Source organism: Ceratotherium simum, chromosome 21 (assembly GCF_057802395.1).
Source record: "Ceratotherium simum simum isolate JZ-2026a chromosome 21, ASM5780239v1, whole genome shotgun sequence".
NCBI lineage: Eukaryota > Metazoa > Chordata > Mammalia > Perissodactyla > Rhinocerotidae > Ceratotherium > Ceratotherium simum.
Window position 1 is genome coordinate 6,825,645 of NC_141920.1, and position 18,676 is coordinate 6,844,320.

At 47.0% G+C, this 18,676-nt stretch overlaps 1 long non-coding RNA gene across 1 annotated transcript; it reads right to left on the reverse strand.

The window, feature by feature from the left end:
• Positions 1 to 1,243: 1,243 nt before the first annotated feature.
• Positions 1,244 to 16,133, reverse strand: LOC147914180 (uncharacterized). Its single transcript, XR_015555510.1, has 3 exons — positions 15,949 to 16,133; positions 2,904 to 2,950; positions 1,244 to 2,380 (listed from the first exon to the last, which is right to left on the reverse strand). It is a non-coding gene; the product is annotated as an uncharacterized LOC147914180 (long non-coding RNA).
• Positions 16,134 to 18,676: the final 2,543 nt, after the last annotated feature.

Below are 18,676 nucleotides of genomic sequence, written 5' to 3' on the forward strand. Positions count from 1 at the left end.
TATTTTATATGTGCATTTAAGGCCATATATTTCCCTATAGTTGCTGCCTTAGCTGCATCTCTAAGTTTAACCAGGTAGAGTTTTCACTGTTGTTCAGTTATAAATTTTCTCGTTTACATAATGATTTCCTCTTCGACTCAGGAGTTATTTAGAGATTTGCCTTTAAATTTCCAAACATACAGGATATTTTGGGTTTTTCTTTATATAGTGTTGTATATAAACATAATAAATTCTGAATCACAAGGACAAAGTGAACAATCTGTTCCTGGCAAAACTCAGCTATAAAATCTTTTTTCAGGGCCAGCCCCGTGGCTTAGTGGTTAAGTGCACGCACTCCACTACTGGAGGCCCGGGTTCGGATCCCGGGTTCGCACCGACACACCACTTCTCCGGCCATGCTGAGGCCGCGTCCCACATACAGCAACTGGAAGGATGTGCAGCTATGACATACAACTATCTACTGGGGCTTTGGGGAAAAAAAGGAGGAGGATTGGCAATAGATGTTAGCTCAGAGCCAGTCTTCCTCAGCAAAAAGAGGAGGATTAGCATGGATGTTAGCTCAGGGCTGATCTTCCTCACAAAATAAATAAATAAATAAAATCTTTTTTCACTTACACCAAAGAAAATATTTTTGATGTGTGCAGCAGGTGCATTTTAATATGATTTATAGTTTGTGGGAGGCACTACCTGCAGTATGAAGGCCTGGGCCCTAGGAAGACCTTCAACTGGATTCCAGAGATTGACTAAGAGTCTAAGACAGACATGAGGTGCTGTGGGAGGTCAAAGATGACCCCTGGTTCCAAGGAAGCTCGAGGCGGTGGGGACAGAAGGAAAGCAGCCAAATTCATCATCCCTTCACTCCGTCGTGTATTCGCCCGTTGAGAACCTTCCTCCAGGGCCAGTCTGCTCTCTGGAAAGATTCCTGCTGTTTCCCATCCCCAGGATTAGCTGGAAAAACTTCCGAGGAAACACAAAAACAACGGCAGAGTCAAACGGGGACTTTCCTGACCACAGGGTCCAGCCAGGACACTGTGCGAGGATGACCCAAAGCACAGGCTGTGAGTGGACACCAGGTAGCCCAGCAGCTGGACACTCCAGGAAGGCTGGCTCGCCAAGCCACTCAGGTCAGCGTGTGGTCTGGGACCTGCCTCTGTCCGGGGGTCCAGGCCCAAGGAGCCTCAGATGGCGGCCGCCCCCCTGCCCCACCCACTCCCCAGGCTCTCCCAGGACTCCTGGGGCAGATTTTTGTTCTCCACGAATGATGAGGTTGCCATCAGCCCTCAGGGAACTGGGGTATTTCCAGCAAGGGATGTCCCTACTCCTCTTCCCAGGGGTATACTGTTAGCGGGGTAGGAAGAAATCCCCAGGGGTATTCACACTTCATTCCTTCCTAACTTTAGAGGCTTCATTTAGCTGATTCCTAGAGCAGGTCGGGGCGGGGAGCAGCTGGAGGCTGGGTGGGAGGAGAAGAGGAAAACGCCTTTATGTGTCAGGCACTGAGGCGGAGCATCACGACCGCCATTTGGATCCTTTATTTCATTTTTCAGAAAGCGATGAGTGAGGGTAATTGATTTACTCCAGGTCACAGAGAAGATCTCAGTAAACTCTGAAGACAGCCCTCCTAAGAGAGGACCTCACCACCTCTTTATAAACCACCCCCGGAAGAGCCCAAAGCTTGTTGCGCTGCCATACACTTTAGTGGCCGTGAACCCAGTTTCTAGAGTTGAGCGGAGATGGGTGCAATTCTGGACCTCACCGCTCACTAGTGTTGTGCACATCACGTCATCTCCCCAAGCCTCGGTTTCCTCATTTGTAAAATAGGAATAAACCTATTTGCAAGGCTGCTGGGAAGATTAAATGGAATAAGATTATAAAGTGCATAGTTCCAAGATCCCTCTAAGAAAATAGGTATCTGGTCAGAATTAAAGGACCACGACCGCAGCCGCAGTTTGCTGGGATGAACAGCTACTGAGCGCGGGAAGTGGCCTCTGACACGGCTCCTCCTCTCTCCCTGCATCTCAGTTTCCTCTTCTGTGAAGTGACGGGGTGTTGGGCAAGCTCTTCACTAAATGCTGGGAATTCTGCACACCTGGGTGCTGCCCGGGAGACAGAGCCCCACTCACAGGTTCTCTGGGTGACTCTTCACCAGCAGGAAGAAGGACTTGGCTTCCAAAGGGCCGTGACTTCTGTCCTCAATGGCCCCATCCCTGGACCCCGTTCTAGGGTGCCCATCTGCAACCTTCTGCCCTCCGGTGCCTTCGCCAGAGCCGGAGCTTCTACTCACTGCTGAACCGAGGAGCGGCTCGTCCGCATCTGCAGTGTGAGCCTTGAGAAGTCTTGGCTTCTACTTTCTTCTCTCCCTGAGCCTCAGTTTCTTCCTCTGTAAGATACAGAGGTCACCCCTAGTGACCCCTAAATCCCTCCCAGTGCCAAACATCCAAACCACCCAGGCATCTTACTTTCTTGTTTTAAGGCAATACTGAAGAGAGATGTTCTTATTTCACCCTCAGAGAAGCAATACCCACCAGCCACACACAGGAGAGTTTACCAAAGCCTGTGACGGCGACAATCTCGCTTCTCACTGGCTCTTTCCCTGGAGAGACAAGAGCGTTGCTGTCTCTACGATTCAGATAAGAAACCTGATCCTCTCTGGTCATATGGCTGGGAGTGGTCAAACCAGGACTTGAACAGAGGCCTTTAGACCCCAGAATCTGGTGGGACCACAGACTGGGGTCCAAATCCTGGCTCCCCCACTGCATGGAGCCCTGGAAACTAGGATGGGGAGTGTGCAGTGCCTAGGTTTGCCCACAAGATGGTGAGCTGACTCTGGGCATTGCCATTAAGGGGGGAGGGGCTCATTTGGTGACACAAATGTGTGTTGACACTCTCTGCCAATACCTTACCTTTTCTCTCCAGTTCTGGATCTGGTTTTCCAGAGATTTGCAATGATCTTTAAAAAAACAAAACAGAAACAAACAAAAAAGGAAATCAGATCACATGACATGTTTAATTCCCCAAGGGTTCTCGCTGTCCTGAGAATAAAATCCATGAGATCAGGTCTGACCTGGCCCCTAAGCTGTCTTCCATCCTGCCGGCAGCCTTCCTGCTCTCTGGCAGCTGTGAGTGAGCCAGGGCTCAGCCTGCTCAACTGATGCATTGGAAGGGGGGGAAAGGGGTTCGGGGAAGGGGGGCGCGGTGCCCCAGGAACCTTGCCATCCATCATTCTACAGTTCCATGATTCAGAGAGTGGAAGCCATGCCTGGTCTTGTGTGCTGATGAAATTAACCACTGGAGGCTGATAACATGATGCCTGGAACTCTGGTTCATTCATTCATTCATTCATCAATATTGATCCAGCCCTTGACACACAACAAATAGTGATGCAGAGGGGTGTCTAAAATACCTCTAGCCAGCCTCCCATTCCATTGGAGCCCTCAAGCCATCCCAAATCACAATAATGATAATAATCATATAAATGAAACAAAATTAGCCAAGGATATGTTTAAAATGCCAGAAGATGGTGTTGTTGTGATTTAATATGTGAAAGGCAGAAACTAATTCTATAATCTGTCATTGGAATAATGGACCTCCCATTAGGAAGGAAAAAAACCCAGTTTCTATAAAACCCAGTTAAGTATCTTTTTATGTGAGCAAAGTATACATTTTATTAATCAAGTCTTTGCTTTTATTTAATTTTCTGACAATCTGTCCCAATCAGATGATCACATCAGTCACATATCAGGCAGAGATTTGTGGTTTTCCAGGCCTACGTAATTATTTATATTTAGATGCTCTCCCACCCCATTTCTACTAGTCAATAACAAAGAAGGCAATAAAAATGGCCTACTTGTTATGCAAACACAGCTTTTCTGATCCCTCCTCAGAGAAGAAAGGAGCTTATGATTCAGTTTTTTGGTCTGATTTGATTTTGTTTTGTTTGGGAAGGATGAGTCAGGGAAGGCTTCCTGGAGAAAGTGGCATCTAAGCCAAGCCAAGGACAGAAGGATAAGTAGGAGCTAACCTGAGTGGGGAGCAAGGTAGGGTAGGGAAGAGCACCCCAAGAAGGGAGGAGCTAGTGCACAGGCCTGGAAGCAAGAGAACATTCTGGAGCCTGAGGTCCTGTCTGTGTGTCTGGGACCTGGAGTGCCCCCTTGGTAGGGCCAGGCTCTGAAGGGTTGTGATTTGATTTGCATTCTAGAAAGATCTCAAGGGCAGCAGTGTGAGAAAGGAGGGTTGACGATTCTTAAGGAGATTGTTACAGTATCCAGGTGGGAATTGATGGTGGCCTGGCTGAGGGTAGCAAAGGGAGGATGAAGAAAGGGGATCTGAGGAACGGTTGGGGAACACCGTTGACAGCTGGTGGCTGAGTGGGCGGGAGGGTTACGGGAGGAGGATGAAAGAACCAAGGATGACAGCTTGGGCATCTGGGTTGAAGCGCAGCACCATTTCTGGAGCTGAGGAAGACTGGGGAGGAAACAGATGTGGAAGACAATGGAAAGTTTCTTTTTGGACACCTTCAGGGTGGAATGCCCAAGAGACATTCACATGGGGGTGTCAGGTAGGCCGTAGAATTGTGAGGTGACAGCAAGACTGGAGGTGTAAATGTGGGAGTCCTCAGCCCCCAGATCCTGTCTAAAACCATGGCGATGGAGGAGATCATCCCGTGCGAGTCCAGCGGTGAAGAGGACCAGGGCCAGCTAGGCGGAACCCAACACTTAGAGGGCAGGAAGGAGACAAGCCAGTGATGAAGACTGAGAGGGAGTGGCTGGGAGGAGACCCACCAGCACGTCACAGAAGGAAATCGAGGAGAGAGCTTCTGGAAGAAGACAGTGGTCAGCTGTGTCAAGTACGGAGTATGGAGCTAAGAAGCTCCTTAACGTGAGGACATGGAAGTGTCTGCTGTACAGTGGAACTTGGGTGTTGGTGACCTTGGCAAGAGCAAATTCAGGGGAGTGTCAGAGCCAGACTGAAATGGGCCAGAAAGTGGGTGAGAATTGAGGAAACGGAGACGGTGAGTGTAGAGAAGTTTGTCTCTAAAGGAAGCAGAGAAATGAGGGTGGAAGCTGGGGGGGCACACAGAGGTCGGAGCATTTCTGTTCTTGTTTTATTTTTTTTTTTTTTTTTTTTTTTTTTTTTTTTTTGTTGGTAATCAAATTTGTTTATTGCAGTAACATTGGTTTATAACATTGTAAAAATTTCAGGTGTACATCATTGTACTTCTATTTCTGCATGGACTACATCATGTTCACCACCAAAATACTAATTACAACCCATCACCACACACATGTACCGAATTATCCCTTTCACCCTCCTCCCTCCCCCCTTCCCCTCTGGTAACCACCAATACAATCTCTGTCCCTATGTGTTTGTTTATTGTTGTTATTATCTACTACTTAATGAAGGAAATCATACGGTATTTGACCTTCTCCCTCTGACTTATTTCACTTTGCATTATACCCTCAATGTCCATCCATGTTGTCACAAATGGCTGGATTTCGTCGTTTCTTATGGCTGAGTAGTATTCCATTGTGTATATATACCACAGCTTCTTTATCCATTCGTCCCTTGATGGGCACTTAGGTTGCTTCCAAGTCTTGGCTATCGTGAATACCTGTTCTTGTTTTAAATGAGAGAAGTTCTGTCGGCTGCTGAGATGCAAGGGAGAGGGAGAGACGGATGATTCAGGAGACGGGGGAATAATTAAAGACTTGAAGTCCTTGAGAAGGTCAAAAAGGGAGGGACCTGGGGCGAAGTGGAGGATTGGCCTGCCATGAGAGTAGGTTGTACGTTTCCTCCATAAACTACGAGAAATGGAGGGAAGAAGGGAACACCAAGGGAGGTGCAGTCTGGGATGACCACGGACCACACCCTTGGGCACTGGAGTTGGGGAGCACGAGTCTCTTGGCATGACAGGGCTTGTCTTTGAGGTCAGAAGCAACCGGCCCAAGAGGTGAGTCGACTTGGCCCTAGAATGGAGACCCAACCCCGTGCAAACGCCCTGGCTCACCCGCTCCGCTGTTGGCAGCCCTTGGCTCACTCCCCTGAAGGTTGCACACAGCAGGAGCTCCACCCAGCCAGAGGCAATTCAAACAAAGCCCCAGAGAAAGTTGTTACCAAGGGAATTCTTTAGCAACACTTCAGGTCTTGTCTCTGCGGAGAGGAGATGAGAAATTGACAAAAGGGCCTTAATCCTCTCTCAGTCCTGCCCAGTGTCAACTGTGTTCGCCCTGCTCTCCTGCTTAGTTAGGCACTTATGAAAAGGCATCACCTGAATTCAGGCATTTAAGAAGAAGAAAGGGAGGGAGGAAGGGAGGCAGAAGGGAAGAAAGACAGGTAAAAAACGAAGATTCCTTAATGTCAAGGTGTTTTAAGGGGAGAAGCTTCCAGAGTGACTTATCCGATCCTTCAACATACAGCCAGGCTCTGCACAGGCCGAGGCACAGGCGGCTGCTCCTGGCACGGAACTTCAGCCTCAACCCGGCTCAGTTTGGAGATGCCTTACTAACCGAATCCTGGCACAATGCCCGCTTCAAGTGAGCAGTACCCATCACGACTTCCCTCTGCTGAGCACCAAAGTCAAGTGCTTTAAGTGCTTCCCAACAACTTGAGAATTACCCTCGTTCTGCAAGTGGGGAACCAAAGCTCGAAGAAGGCAAATGCCCAAGGTTGCCCAGCCACTGAGCCTCTCTGAAGGCAAGGAGGCAGGATAGCATCGTGGTTACACGAGTCTCGCTAGTTGTGCCATCTTGGAAAGGTTGCAAAGGACCTACCTCATAGGGTTGTTATGAGGTTTAAACGCGTTCATGTTTATGAAGTACACAGAAAACATCGCAAGTGCTATATTATGTTTGGCTATTATTATTTGGGGATTATCTCCCCACCTCCCCATCTCCATCAGCACCCCCATATCAAGGCAATCCACATAAGCATGCAATCTAAGTAAAAAGAGTGTGCTTTCTAAGAAGACACAGCTTCCAGACAAATCCCTTACATTCCAAGTAGATTACCACTGCTAACTCCTCCTCTTACTCATAGAACTTCAGGAACTGTTAGTCTATTTTTTTTGCTGTTACCATTATTTTAATTAAAATCATTTGGGGTCAAAGCAAGAGCTATTTGAAGATACTCTTTGAAGAAATCTTAACCTCCCAAAAAGGGAAAAAAGTAATAAAAGGTATTAGCCACATTTCTAGGTCACCACTCTGGAAATTTTACCAAACAACAGAAATTGTCTTTTAGGTTTACACATGAATAAAGTGAGAACCAAAGACGAGTGGAGTGCACCTCGGTCAGTCTAACTGCATTCTCTTTGCTCTGTTGGCTTCCACCTCTCCATCCAGTCCATACTGCCAGACTCTTTGAAAGGATTTTTTTCTTATATTAAAATAAAGGCTCTAATACATTTAAAGGAGGAAAAATGAAGAGCATGTAAAAAAAAAAGAAACTTTTTTTTCCTACTACTACACTCTACTCACACCAGACGTACGGGAGGTTTTCCCACATCAACCAATTCTCCAACTCCCCAGACACCAGCTGGGTGTCCTACAATGCAATTCAGTTCTGACACTAACAACCAGAGTTAGTGCAGACCCCATAGGTGAAGGGCTCTCCTACAAGACTGCCCTGTTAAAAAGAAACAAGCCCAAAATGGAGTCACTTGTGCTAAGCCCCACCAAGACTTAATACCTAACATAACAGAAGTTTCAGCCTTTCCCAGGAGTGGAATTTTAAGCCAATCAGTCTGGAATTTCCTTGTCAGCACTAGTGAGGGGGAAGGGCGCCCTGCCTTCCCCTAAGGGAAGATACCCTGTGTGAAATAATCCACTCTTTTAACTTCCTTGTCCCACCCTATAAAAACCTTCGTTTTGTACAATTCTTGAAGCTCCCTGCTATTCTCTTAATGGGATGCTACCCAATTCATGAATTGCAGAATAAAGCCAATTAGATCTTTACATTTATTCAATGGAAAATTTTTTTTTTTTTTGCTAAGGAAGATTTTCTCTGAGCTAACATCTGTGCCAGTCTTCCTCTATTTTGTATGTGCGATGCCGCCACAGCATGGCTGCCAACGAGTGGTGTAGGTCTGGGCCTGGAAACTGAACCTGGGCCACGGAAGCAGAGTGCACCGAACTTAACCACTAGGCCATGGGGCCAGCCCCTGAATTTTGTTTTTTAACAGCCCCCCACTTCATATGTCAATCACAAGTCTGAGCCTCCCCAACTTCTGACCAACTGGCAATGAGTCGAGGGGTCCCACAACCCCCTCTTCAGGTTAGATAATTTGCCAGAAGTCCTCACAGAACACAGGAAAATAGTTTACTTACTTGATTACTAGTTTATTGTAAAGGATACATCTCAGGAACAGCCAGACGGAAGAGGTGCACAGGGCAAGGTACGGGGGAAGGGGCGGAGCTTCCATGCCCTCCAGGCATGCATGTGTGTCTTTCCAGCACCTCCACGTGTTCGCCAACCTGGAAGCTCTCTGAATCCTGTAGTTCAGGGGTTTTTATGGAGGTTTAGTGATTAACTCAACCTCCGGCTCCTCTTATCTCCAAAGGTCAGGAGATGGGGCTGAAAGTTCCAAACTTCTAAGCACCTGGTTGGTTCCCCTGTCAACCAATCCCTATCCTGAGGAGCCCCAGCCACCAGTCATCTCATTAGCATACAAAAAGACACCGCTTACTTTGGAGATTCCAAGGTTTTTAGGAGCTGTGTGCCTGGAAATAGGGGCAGAGACCAAATATATATTTATTATGTCACAGCATCGTAAAGTGAGCAAGGAGGTATTTGGAAGAATTGGTTATGTACCCAGAATTCTTGGTGGGGTTGTCTCTGCTTATCTCCTCCATATGACCCAAGCTGAGCCAATCAGAGCCCTTCCCTGGGATTTTTCAACTTGAAATCTTGTAGGTCTTCCCTCCTACCCTTCAGAGAGGAAGACTTACAAATCTGATGGGGTCAAAATCTAAGACATTGAGTGAGTATGATTTACTAATGGGCCAAATCACAGAAAATGGCAGCTTCTGACCTCAGCAGTTCTAGCCTTCAAGTTCCACATCCTTCCTCTCTTGTCTCTTGGCATGATTCAGCCCCTGTGGCCTGGTGGCAGATGGCAGGAGACAAAAGGCCACCTTTTCCCTCCATCTTCACCTCTAAGTCAAGAGATACAGCTCTACTTATCAACAGTCTGCATGCAATTCTGCCAAAAGCCCAGTTAATACTAATGAAGCTGATTTTTAATTTGCCTTTGCCTCTTGTGGTGGGTGGACCTTAGGGGAGGGAGTGGATTGAGCTAAAACAAGATTCAGGCATTCCTGGAATGATATGCCCAGTGTGGACCCCTGCCACCTCCTTTGGGGGAAACACTTCTCCTTGAATCCATCATAGGATTCCGCATAGCTGTCAATTACAGTATCCCATCCTCTTGGTCATGGAGAAAGGCATATGACCCATATCTGACCAATCACAGAGCCCCATTTCACTAGCCACAGTGACTGGCCCAGGAATGAGACATGTGACCCAAGTGGAGCCAATCAGATTCCTTGAAATTGGAGGAGAAGGAGATTTGACTTTGAAGTAGAGATGCTGAAAGGATGTGAGATGGCATCTTGGTGCTCCAAACTGATTGCCCCCAGCCCTGGTTATATAGAAGAATCATCTCATGGGCTTGTTAAAAAACACAGGTTCCTAGGTGAGATCAGCTGAATCAGAATCTCAGGTGAGGGAGGAGGCAGGAATCTATATTTTTTTCATCAGCAACCTAGGTAATTTTAATGTAGCCTGCCTGGGCTGACCTCGGAATTAGGAATCATTGATTTATGATACAAAGGAGCCTAGATATAAAATGAAGAATTCTGTTAGTTCCAGAATATTTTTCTTATAAGGTACTAAATGTCCATATATTCCAGGATTGGCTGAATTTCCTCCTTGTTCTCTTTTTGTTGAATGAATAATTTTAAAATGTTTGCATAGGGGTTGAGTTATGTGTGTATTTTTCCATGTGCATTTTGCTATGACAAAAAACAATATTTAATCTGTTTTTAATTACTCTTGGGGGGCTCTGTGTCTTTGAATGTCACATTGCATGGAGAATGATGATATGGGGCCCAATGTTTTATTCGGATTATGCATATATTGAGATAGTAAAAATCGGCCCTGCCCCCAGCCAGAGAAAGTGAAATGGGCCTTGCTGACAATCAGACCACAACATTCCCAACAAAACATAAACAGTGCTCGAAGCAGGTCACAGATGAGGCCACACAGCGACCATAAAAATAATTAAACAGGGCCGGCCCCATGGCTTAGCGGTTAAGTGCGCGTGCTCCGCTACTGGAGGCCTGGGTTCGGATCCCGGGCGCGCACCGACGCACCGCTTCTCCGGCCATGCTGAGGCCACGTCCCACATACAGCAACTAGAAGGATGTGCAACTATGACATACAACTGTCTACTGGGGCTTTGGGGAAAAAAAGGAGGAGGATTGGCAATAGATATTAGCTCAGAGCCGGTCCTCCTCAGTAAAAAGAGGAGGATTGGCACGATGTTAGCTCAGGGCTGATCTTCCTCACACACACACAAAATAATAATAATAATTAAACATCCCTCTCTTCTAACGTGAGTGGTTACTAACTTGTCAATGTCGGTTCCAACCCTGCTTTACTCCAATCCAATGCTGCTTTAATTGTTGTTAAGACAGTCAATTGCCAAATCGCCCAGCTTCTCAACAGTGAACAGTCCAGAACTGGCCCCATTTCTCTCATCCCTCGTTAGCATCACCCAGCACAGTGCAAACTCCCTCCCCTTCCCCGAATCTCCCAGAGGCTCCTCTGAGTGTTCTCCTCTGGGTCCTCACTGCAGAAGCTAAGTAAGCCCATCTTTACTCAACTGCAGGTATGTTCCTAATGGGATCTGGCTGGTGGGCTTCAGCAACATAACACATGGGTGCACACACATACTAGCTATTCAGTTATGATGATTTTCACTACGGTAACAGAATCGAAACTCAAATTTGCTTAGAATTGGGGAATGTCTTCTGTCACATAGGAAGTGCAGAGGCAGGGCGGGCACCAGGCACTGGGCTCCTGCTCCATTTCTGACTCCTTGGGCTCTACCCAATTCCCCACATCTGCTCCCTTCTCAGCTGGAGGCCAAGATGGCCACCATGGTTCCAGGCATCTTATCTAGTCGTCAGAAAAACAGCAGAGGGCATCTCTTTCTGTGTGTCCCACTTAGGAGGAAGGAAACTTCCCCCAGAAGCCTCTCAATAGACATCTGCCTCCTTATCCCACTGCCCGTAATTTCATCCATGCTCGTGTCTGACCACTTACTGGGAGGGAAATGGCCACCATGACAGATTAATCTCAGATTGACCAAGATTCCCTCGTCCAGAATGGAAGCCAGAACAAAATCAGGGGTCTCTCGGGGAAGAGGAAGAGAAGGAACGGATGTTGAGTAGGCAAATTATGCTGCTGCTGCTGCTGCCTTTTTTGTTTTTTTGTTTTTTTTTTTTTTGGTGAGGAAGATTGGCCCTGAGCTAACATCTTTGCCAAACTTCCTCTTTTTGCTTGAGGAAGATTGTCACTGAGCTGACGTCTGTGCCCACCTTCCTCTATTTTTATACTGCTTCTTATTCTACTAATAAGGGTTGGAGAAGTGTCCCTCAGTGTTTACCTCCTTGAATGTGGCCTGGAAGCCATGGTTTGTTCGTTTGCCCAGTCTAAGATTTATCAATTCTCTAATGACCATGTGTCATTATATAACAACAACAACAAAAATTCAAATAAACTCCAAAGTCCAAAATTTTTTTTAAAGGTAGTGCTATAAATTTGAAAAATGAGCAGAATGATGGCCTCTTATTTCTTTCTGGCTTTTCTGATTCATCTAAAGGTCGGTTGGGAGGTGACATCTGCATTTGGGGTGTTGACATGACAAATGCAGGGGTCCAGCCAGGATTGAGATTTCTTGCTTTTCAAACTCTACTATTGGTATAAGAAACACTCTCCTGGCTCAGGAGGAGACAGGCTCATATCTGTCAAGTGACAATGCTGCCAAGGAAACTTGGCAGAAGTCCAAGGTTGTAGGATGCAGACTATAATTCCTCTTTTATAGGAAAAAAAAAGTCTAAGAGCCAACATTTTCCAAATAATTGTCTTCCCTGTGGGCCCCTGAAGGATCTTGGGTGACAAAGAGCCCCATGTCATTTGCAAATCCAGCTAGGGTTTCTGCCTAAGAAAAGTAAACCCAGAGAAAAGTCTGGAGAGAGCCTAGAGCTAGAAAAACTCGTTCAAGCCTCTGTCTCGGCTCCTCCTCCTCCATCAACCCAGCAGGAAGACCCCCCAGCCCAGCCTGATGTATAAAGACCCCTGGCAAGCGAGGGATCCTTCGCTCCCAATAAGACCAGCTGTATACTGTAATTAAGGGGAAAAAAAGATTTCAAGGAGCTGAAAAGTAGCTTAATATGAGTAGGATCAGGTTGCAGGGAACAGAAAGGACTGTACTAAGCTATCCCAGGACAGGGTCAATGAGATTCCTCAGCAGGTGGCCTAATTTATGGGTTTGCAAAGTTGCAAGATCTTGGATCAGGAGAAATGACTTAGAAAACGTCCTTTGTGGGGCTGGCCCGGTGGCGCAAGCGGTGAAGTGCGCACGCTTTGCTGCAGTGGCCCGGGGTTCACCAGTTCGGATCCCGGGTACGCACAGATGCACTGCTTGTCAAGCCATGCTGTGGCGGCAACCCATATAAAGTGGAGGATGTTAGCCCATGGCCAGTCTTCCTCAGAAAAAAGAGGAGGATAGGCAGATGTTAGCTCAGGGCAGATCTTCCTCACACAAAAAAAGAAAATGTCCTTTTTTTTTTTTTTTTTTTTTGCCCATTAGAACTTAGAGACCAGGGCTGGGCTGGGAGAAAAGTCACACAGGGCTTTGGGGATGCTTCTCCCATTAATTCTCAAATTCAGAAGGTGTCTTCCCTTGGCAAACTCAGTTTCGAGAACATTTGCTGTGGAAATGAATGCCCCTAGTAGAATAGCTTTGGAAACGTTGGTGGAAGGGAAGAAAAATGCATTAAAATTAAATGGTGGTAATTAAAATTGTGGCAAGATGACTCGGAAGATGTTCACAGCACGTGACAGGGTTGGCGAACTCTTTCTGTACGGGGCCAGATAGAAATTTAAGGCTTTGTGGTCCATATGGTCTCAAAAGCAGCCACAGGCAATATGTAAATAATATGGCTGCTGTCACTACAACAGCAGAGTGAGTAGTTGTGACAGAGACCAGATGGCCCACAGAGCCCAAAATATTTACTATTTCCAGCCAATTACAGGAAAAGTGTGTGGACCTCTGAGTATATGGGGTGGATTACAAGCCAACTGAAGGAAGAAACTCAGAAGCAAGCTCCTCGAAGAATCCCTGCTCTTTCATCCTTATCAAGATGAGAGACTTGACTCAAAGATGGAAATCACCAGCCACCCAGCCACCACCACCTGGACCAGGGAGCCCTGGCAGGTGTCCTTTTAGGGGAGTAAGCCTGGGTCTGGGGCCAGGAGACCATGGATATGGCTTGCTCTCTCTGGGATGCTGGCTCACATCCTCCAGCTGCATCTGAGCTGCAAGACCTCTCCTTTGTGCCCTCCCTGATCTGGCCCTGCTACCTCTGAGCCTGAACCCCACCGCTCCAGGCTTTCACTTTACATTCCCAGAGAGATGGTATTTGGTGTCTCCCTTCCCCCCTTTCCATACATCCTTCCTCTGGAAACAAGTGCCCCCACTTCCCTCTACTCCCCTTCACTCAGAACAGGTGTCTCCCCAGGTTGACCCCCCTGACCAAGGATGGGGCACGTGGCCTAGGCCTAAGCCAATCAGCACTCTGCGTCACCTTGGCCACAGTGATTGGTCAGGGATGGGCAGATGATCTAGAGAGAGCCAATGAGAGGCCATGAGACATTTGGCAAGGAAGCCAAAGGGAAGATCTCCATGTCTGTGGTCCAGGAGCTTCCGGCAGCCATGTTGCAAGCACAGGGGAAGGCCTGCCTGAGAAAGGAGCCAAGATAATAGAAATGAAGCCAGCAACAGAGAGAGAAGCCAGATCCTGAGGGCATCATGTGATGAATGGTGTCCTTGGTACCGTGTATAACCCCATTTGAACTTTTCAGCGATTTGAACCAATTAAATTTTCCTTCTGTTCAGCCATACTTGGGATTGTAACTGAGTCTTAACTGGTACATTCTGCCTCCAGTGCTTGGCATATCTCATGCAATTCATTCTGTCTAGAATGCCCTTCCAACGGTTCCCCTGACTTGCCTCTGCTCATTCTCTCCGGTTCAGCTCAGTCATCAGCCACCTCCTCCAGGAAGCTATCCTGAAACCCCCGCCATCACCATCCCACGCTCAATTTGATACGGAACCAAGTGGGCTCCCCTCCTGGTGAGTTAAATAAGACTCTACAGCAGTGGAAGTTGTCTCACAAAGTAAAGTGTGAGAGCAAATTTGCAGCAAATAGGAGGCCATGAGGAATCATTTCCAAAGTCATGGTGTCCCCGAACAAAGGGAAGGAGGAATTTTTATTTGGTTGGGGAATGAATATTCAAAAGAAAGAGGCAGTACACTGCAGATTATGGTAATGAGGCTTAATCTCCTCCTGAAGAGATCTTAGTATTAAAAATAAGGTAAAGTCATGGGCGCAGCTCTTGTAGGGAGGCTTGGTTAGCTTCAGGGTGGCTACTGGTTGTCTCCTTAACACAACAACAGTTAAATGCCCACCCTTGAGTTCCTCGGGGCACTAGTCGGTGACAGTTTGGCTATGCCATCTCAGTGTTTGTATAAAACCCTCTGTAGAAATGATTTATAAAATGTTGTGTTTGGGTAGTGACACCCCATTTATGTCTCTGTATCCTCCTACTATGCTGGAGTAAGACACGGAACTGCGGCCATGGACTGTGGGGTCAGACAGACGCAGGTTCAAATCCCAGTGCCGCTGCACGCCAGGAGTCTGACTTCAGGCAGAGCAGGGAACCGCTCAGAACCTCGGCTTCCTTGTCTGTGAAATGAGGATGATAATAATAATAACCACGTCACAAGACAGTTCTGTAAGTGTGTGGCGTGGAAGATTTTTAGCTCGCTTTTTGTTTGTTTTAATCACCTAGGGTGCTCTGATTGTAAGTAGACATGAGCTCTGGCTAATTTAGGTCAGAAAAGAATGTATTTGGAAGGCTAAAAATGTCAAAGGAGAGCCTCCCTAACGGCCTCGGGCGGCACGTTGGCCAAGGGTCCTGGGTCAGTGAGCTGCCAATGCGCTTGTCCCTTCACTCAAGAGTCAGACTTTGAGGGGAGCATCTGCCACGCTGCCCGGGCACGCGGTCACCTTTGCCAGGGCAGGGCGGGGGCCTTGACTGATGGTCCCATCATGATGATGCCCAGTGTGGGTGCTGGAGGGGGAGAGGTGGCGGCTCCCCACGGGAAACTGGGCTGTTCTTACAAAACGGGGCATGGATGCCGGCTAGCAAAAGCCTTCCTCCTCTTACCAGCAGCCAGAGGTCCCCCCGGGCGTCCTCCAGCGCACGGGCTGTGTCTCCGTATCAGAACCTGCCTTCAGAAGCCACTCCAGCAGAGTCTCCCTTCTTTGCATGTTTTTGTGTCAATTTAAAAATTATTTTAAGTTTCTCTGAACATATACAACAAATATATATGTAACTTTTAACAAATATATATGTATGTAACAAATATATATGTATAAATTTACATAAATGCGTAAATGTGCCCGTGTCATAATGATTTGGGACGTTTTGGGGGAGTCCTTTCTTTTTCCCCTTGACTGCCTTTATCTCTCCTCCTTCTCCCTCCATATTAACTCCCCACTCGGCCAAGCAGTCCAGGTTAACAGTCTAGCATTCTGTACTTTCTCTATGACATGAACACAAAATCATATGTAAACATATACCCTTGTACACACTTACCTCCTTTTTCCTCATTTGTTTTTCAAAACTGAGGTTCCATGACATTCTTGCATCTTGTTTTCCTCACCGAACACTGCCCTGTGGAAACGGCTCAAGGTCAACCGGTAACTCCAGGTCCTTCTTCCTATCCGCTGCAGAATATTTCCCGATGCAACGTTCCGTCATTTCCCTGTTTATAGGATTCTGTACCTAGAAAACCCAAAATACACTAGTCATTAAAAAAAGCAACAACAACCTAGAATAAATGAGAGATTTTGGATTCAAGATAAATACACAAAACCACAGCTCTCCTACACTCTAGCAATAAACAACTAGGAATAAAAATAAGAAAAAATATTCCATTCACGAAATAGACTGAAATGATAAAATACTTAGAAATAAATTGAATAAGAAAGGCATGGCTCTTTATGAGGAAAATAATAAAATCTTATTGAATGACCTTACACAAAATAGGAAGAGAGGAGGAGATATACCATGTCCTTGAGTAAGAAAAGGCTAAAATTATGATATAAATTGAATACGATTCCAATTAAAATTCCAATAAGATTTTTTTCTTCGAAGGAGCATGTGTGGGTTGAATTATGTCTCCCACGAAGACGTGTTGAAGTCCCAATCCCCAGTACTTGTTTTGTTTTTTTTTTCCCCCAAAGCCCCAGTAGGTAGTTGTATGTCATTGCTGCACATCCTTCTAGTTGCTGTATGTGGGACGCGGCCTCAGCACGGCCGGACAAGCGGTGCGTCGGTGGACGCCCAGATCCGAACCTGGGCCGCCCTTAGCGGAGCACGCTCACCCAACCGCCAAGCCACCGGGCCGGCCCTGTCCTGGTACTTGTGAACGTGACCTTATTGGGGAACAGGGTCTTGGCAAGTGTAATTATGATGGAAGTTAAGGTGAGGTCTGACGGGAGTGGGGTCTGAAAAGGAGAAGAGACACAGTGAGGAGAAGCCATGTGAGGACGGAGGCACAGCCCGGAGTGATGCCTCTGAAAGCCAAGGAGCACCAAGGATCTCCAACAACCACCAGAAGTGGGAGAAAGACACGGAACAGATTCTCCCCGGAGCCTTCAGAGAGAGAGCATGGCCTTGCCGACCCCTTGATTTTGGACTTCTAGCCTGCAGAACTGCGAGAGAATAATGTCTGTTGTTGTAAGCCCCCAGTTTGTGGTACTTTGTTATGGCCATGCTAGGAATCTAACATAGGGTAGAATTAAATAAATGTTGAATGCATGAATAAAGTTTGAAGCCTGACTCAGATAGGCAGACAAAAATTTCATTTGCCAGGGAAGAAGGTATACTTGGAAAATTCCCCCAAACTGCAAAAACTAAAAATAAAATAGGGGCTGGGGCCGGCCCGGTGGCGCAGCGGTTAAGTGCTCACGCTCCGCTGCGGCGGCCCAGGGTTCGCAAGTTTGGATCCCCCAGGCGCGCACCGACGCACCGCTTGCTAAGGCATGCTGTGGTGGCGTACATATAAAGTAGAGGAAGATAGGCACGGATGTTAGCCCAGGGCCAGTCTTCCTCGAGAAAAAAGGGGAGGATTGGCATCAGATGTTAGCTCAGGGCTGGTCCTCCTCACAAAAAAATAAAAATTAAAAAATAAATAAAATAAATAAAATAAAATAGGGGCTGGCCTGGTGGCATAATGGTTAAGGTCATGCGCTCCGCTTTGGCAGCCTGGGGTTCCCAGGTTCAGATCCCGGGCACGGACCTACACACCACTCATCAAGCTCTGCTGTGGCTGCACCCCACATACAAAGTGGAGGAAGATGGGCACAGATGTTAGCTCAGGGCCAATCTTCCTCACCAAAAAAAAAATAATAATAACAATAATAAAATAAAGAGTTGAGCAGAGAGGATTATCAGATATCCATCTGGGCAGGAGAGTCAATTGTGGATGGGATGTTCTCCACGAGTGACAACCGCAAAACTGCTGTAGATTTGCGTCTTATTGGAACCAGCCAGTTTGGGGAACTGCTTCCAAGAAGACAGGGGCTCCTCCAGCCCCAACTCCCCCGGCCGCCTCAACACGCCTGTTTCCAGCACTTGTCCCAACGAGATTCAGAGGAAGATGAAGTTGATCTTGCAGACTCTCAAAGCAGAGAGGACGGTGGCCAAGAGGAGCGCAGCATTTCACGGCCACACCAAAGGGCTTTTCCTACGTGGAAATCATGAGAACTTTCTTCTCTATGGCTCACGATGCCCTCGTTTCCCAGAGGCCTGAATCAGAGGGAGCAGGTCCATTTCCAACTGCTCATTCATCAGTCGTGGGCCAGGCGTATGGCGGTGATTCAGACAGAACTCTGCCCGCTTGGAGCTTAGGGTGCAGTGACGAAGAGAGAGAAGGAGCAGACGCTCTGTAGAGAAATAGGATGACAGCTCACTGCGAGAAATGTGAAGGAAATGAGGTGATGTGATTAAGAACGAGATAATAGCCAAAAGGTGGAAACAACCCAAATGTCCATCAAAGGACTAATGGATGAACGAAATGTGGTCCATCCACAGGACGGAATATTATTCAGCCTTAAGAAGGCATCAAGTACTGGCACGTGCTGCAGACACCAAAGGCTGAATGTTGTATGATTCCATTTATATAAAATGTCCAGAAGAGGCAAATCCAAAGAGACAGAAAGTAGGTTAGTGATTGTTGGGCCTGGGGCCGGGGAAGGAGAGTGAGTACAAATGGGTATGGACATCTCTTTGAGGTGATGAAAATGTTTAAAATGGACTG